At 54.6% G+C, this 4,528-nt stretch overlaps 1 pseudogene; it reads left to right on the top strand.

Moving 5' to 3' along the window:
- The first annotated feature begins 2,556 nt into the window (after window positions 1-2,556).
- On the top strand, window positions 2,557-4,260 carry LOC144160860 (uncharacterized; annotated as a pseudogene).
- Window positions 4,261-4,528: the final 268 nt, after the last annotated feature.

The following is a 4,528-nucleotide window of genomic DNA, read 5'->3' as shown; positions in this document are numbered from 1 at the left end:
ATCAGGTCGAAGCTACAGATACATAGAGAGACCCTAGAGAGGCAGATAGAGATAGAGAGGCCCAATCTTCGTTTATAGTGGTCAGTATGACCTAAAGAGACTTCTCTGTGCAGTTCTTATAAACTTCGTACTGCATGCCATCGGGGCCTGGTGCTTTATGTTTTCCTGCTGAGGCGATCGCTGCAACAGTTCCGCCATGGTGAATGGGGAAATAACACCAGCTGTCTCTTCCATGGTAAGGGGTCAGCCTGCCTCTGGGGGAACGGGTGAAGGTCCCCCAAAGGACGGCGGAGGCGTGTAATAATTGAGGAAAAAAGCCTTCATTGCCTCCTCCGCAAATTCTCGCAAGGACAGACCCGATGTAAGATAAGCATTGTCCAAGGCGTCCCGCGGCTTGCGGCCTCGTTCCATTGCCTGAAACATGCGCCATATTGAGGCTGTGCTTGTTGAGAGACCGAGTGAAGCACACCAATCCATCCACAACGCCCTTGAAAGGCGTCGTTCATGTCTTTGCGCTTGGGCTGTCAGGTGATTAAGGTGGATCTTGGCACTCTCAGATGACGGTTGGCGGCCACAGTCAGTTCCTCGCGACGGCGGGCGGCCCACAATCGGAGCAGATGAAGGTCAGGCGTACGTCAGGCTTCATCTACCCAAGAGATGTGCGTTAATGCGTGCAGTGCGCTTAGTAGGATTGAAATCGGGTTATCACTCTCTTGTTCGAGTGGGGAAGCTGGAATCTGAGCTCATACCAATCGATCACCCGTCAGCGTCGAGGAAGTCGTAACACTGGTCCTGCAGAGCACCTAATATAAATGGGATGGTGATCACTCGCCCAGTAGTCAAGCTGCAAGTGCCGTGAGGGCCCCCCACGCCCAAGCCACCACGTGATGTCCGGAGAGTAAGACGGTGCGCGAGGGTGTTTGCCGAAGAGTGGGGCTGAGAACATCATTTACGAGTTGAATGTTCACCCCCTACAATGTGTCTTAAACCAGCTGACCTCTACAGCTGTTGCTCTGGTAGCTCCAGGATCCGTGCGGAGCGGTAAAGTCTCCGCACACTAGACTCGGGACCTCTGGAAAGTTGTGGCTGAGATGTGAAAGCCAGGCTGACCGAATTCGACTGGCATGACCACTGCTTGGTCGAGCGTAATAAAATACGAGAATAACCTCTCAGTGAAATAGGCGAACTCGCACAGCTACCACCTCTTGCCAAGCGGTGCACCACGCGGGAAGAGGGACTTGGGCTTGTGGGAAGTGGTAATGTATGTATACAATTGCTTTGCCAGAGGGGATGTGCGGACGCACACCTCGGCGGTCCCGAATGCTTGGCGACGTATGTACAGTGAACTCCGATATTTGCGGAGCGCAGTTTGTTTCTTGTAGCAGGAGGGTGCATGCAGATAATTGGCAAATGCGCATGCAGTATTTCAGTTCACCGAGATTACCTGTTAAGCCCCTACGGTACCACTGGAGAACACAAGTCAGGTGTATAGGCCATGCAGTGCTTGTCATCGCGAGAGATGAGCCGCGAGCACCGAAGCCAAATGCTGTAGGTGCTTGGACACGAACATCAGGAGCTGCTGTGGTGTCATCGGCGTCTACCTTGTGTGCAACAGGAAAGACTGTGGTGTGGCAGGTGAAGTCGTGAAAGACGAATGTGGGGCAGGTGGAGTCAGTAAGCGTTGCTCTTGTGTCGCTGAGACAGTATGGTACATCTTCTCCGGATGCGCTGAATTTCAGTCTCCAGTGTTACCAGGCGTTCATCTAACGCGTCCAGTGTTTTAGTCTCTTCTTTTCAGGGTCGCATGCATACGGGTGGGTGAAGGGTGACTCTTACTACGGGTGACTTCACTGTAAGTCAGTTTGAACTGTGGCTCAGGTTCGTCAATTTCACACGATTATTCTTTTGTAATGTCGGTCGAGAGCGCTGCGTAACGATTTGATACTTCAGCTGTGGTGACATCCTGCTGGTCACGTGAAGTAGCGAGTTTTTTGTCGGGTCTGGGGTTGTCGCATCTGCTCTGTAGCCTTCCGCTTGGTGGGGCACATTGGAGAGGCATTGGTCTGATGTTCATTGGTCTTGCAAAGCCCACAAGTGATGTGCGATATCGTCGACACCGCCACTTCTGCAGCAGTGTATGGTCATGAAGCCTTCATATGTCCGGGGCGGAGGCATTTGTAACAGTACACTGCAGATGGACGGTACTGGCAAACGTGAAGGACGCATCCTTAGTAATACATGCAAGGCGGTGCGTCGGAGGGTCCACTTAGTGTTACAAGACAAGAGCGCCCTTTTCCAAATTAACGGGCAGTAACCTACGTGGTGCATTGAGCACTTCAGGTCCTGTAAAAAGCTGGCCAGGTCTTATCCAGCATCCGGCGGCGCTGCGATAGCCGAAGCGAACGGACGCGTTCACATCGGCTCTATTATTTGGACATTTGCTAAGACCGCCGTTCGAGGGGCCCCTAAGCCTCGGCGTGTTCTACGAGCGCTAGGCCTCGTCGCCGTCGCACCTGCCGCGGCTCGCCGCCTCGGCGGCCGCCGTTCAGCCCCGTGATGGAGGATACTTCCCCTCGGGCAACGATCTCCGACTCCGAAATGTGCGTGGAAGTTGAAGGAGAAGATATTTCACCTGAGGAATTCCACAGCGACGCCGGCTGGACGCTCGCGGGGGAACGCATGTCGAGACTCCGTCAACGAGACCTTGTCGCGAAGCTCGCCGGCTCCAACAACCATGTCAACAAGAAAGCGAAAGACAACAAGAATATTTGAGCCTCGGTCATCAAGGCAGCGAGAATGCCAGCCCTGCCACTGGAGGAAAGCAAGATCGTGATCAGACCACGAGGAGGACTTGACATCGTCAAGAGTGGCACCACGACCGTCGCCACGGCCATTCTTGCCGCGGCAAAGATTACGACTGAAGAGAGCGCATCGGATACCATCTGCCCGAACGCGCAACAAAAGATAATAGTATCCAGCACGCCCAAGCAGGAAAACGCTGTCCGCTACGCAAGTCTGCAAACGATCAACATTCAAGACAAGACATTTGAAGTCAGCGCGTACCGCACGGCGCCGTACGACAGCGTGAAGGGCATATTCCGTGGAATCCCTGTCGACGCGAGCGCCGAAGAACTGGAACAAAACATCGTCAACCACAGAAACCAACTCGCCGTAGGCGATAAACGAATCGGCAACAGGACTACGATCATCGTAGCCTTCAGAGGACCCAAGGTACCGAACTTTGTCCGATACGGCGTCACGCTCATACCATGCCACCTGTACAGAAAGCAAATTGACGTCTGCCACCAGTGCGGTAGGGTCGGGCACCGCAAGGACTTGTGCCCGACGCCAACCAGCAGGATCTGCATAGGCTGCGGCGAAGCAAACCCCAAAGAAGACCACAACTGCACCCCCAAATGCAAACTATGCGGCGGCGCTCACCCGACCGCCGCGAGAGATTGTAAAGCCAAATTCAAGGTACGTTACGTCGTCCGCAGGCGGCAGTAGGAGCGCCGAAAGGTCAGCAGCCAGCTCCCGTCAGAGAGCGACTTCCCGCCACTAGACCAGCCAGCTGCGCGCAAGTCAAGGACGCCATCGAGAAACCGCGGACCGTCGATAGATCGCAGTTTCAGGAGCCAGAGCAGAGACGCGCGAAAAAAGGGAACCCAAAGATCACCGCCTCGCGAGAGAGTCAGTTGGGATGACACTGCGCGATGTGTCATGAAAACCAGTCCGAGCGACAACACCAAGAAAGATGACAAAGCTTCAACCAAGGAACAAGATTTCAACGAGGCCCTAAGACAGGAGAACGCGGCCCTGAGAGCCACCATCAACAACCTCACCAAGGAAATCGCGGAGATCCGCAACGCTCTCCGAGACGTCGAACAGCTAAGATTGAACCCGACCGGCAGCAACAAGGGCGAGGAAACTAGGGCCGCTGAAGACAAGGAACCGGCACCGAAGAAGAGGGCAGTTGAATTGCGCAAGACCAAGAGCAACGTGAGCCCCTGCAGCCCCGGCAGCAGCAAAAACAACGTGAAGGCCAAACTCAACAGCCTGGAGGGTATGATCAAGTCGATGAAGGATGCCATAGGCGGCTTTCAAACGGAGAATGTCAGCGGAGTCAACAATCTGGAAAGAAGCGTGCAACTAGTACTAAGCCACCCAATGTTCGCGCCCCTACAGCAGCCAGTCAACCAAGTGCCGCAACCCGGAGAATTCCGACTAGGACAATCATGGCCACCAACTCCACAGGCATAACAGTGTGGCAGTGGAACTGCCGCGGCTTCGTCAAGAAGAGGGCAGTGGTCCAGCAACACATTGTGCACGCCGCGCGCAAGCCCAACGTGTTTCTACATCAAGAAACGCTAACGGACAAGCCGTTCCTTCCAGGCTACAGGGTGCACGCGGGCCCGCCCGATGGCAGAGGCCTGTGCACCCTGGTCAGAAAGGGACTCACCTTCGTTGAACACCGGCTAAGTAACGTGAAGGTCGAACACACGCTCAACGAACTCATACCGACCAAGCA

The sequence above is a fragment of the Haemaphysalis longicornis genome, unplaced genomic scaffold, assembly GCF_048455015.1.
Source record: "Haemaphysalis longicornis isolate Haplotype H1 unplaced genomic scaffold, Haemaphysalis longicornis Haplotype H1 scaffold_11, whole genome shotgun sequence".
In the NCBI taxonomy this organism is placed as follows: Eukaryota; Metazoa; Arthropoda; class Arachnida; order Ixodida; family Ixodidae; genus Haemaphysalis; species Haemaphysalis longicornis.
The sequence above is the reverse complement of the archived record's forward strand: the minus strand, read 5'-3'. Positions and strand labels throughout refer to the sequence as shown.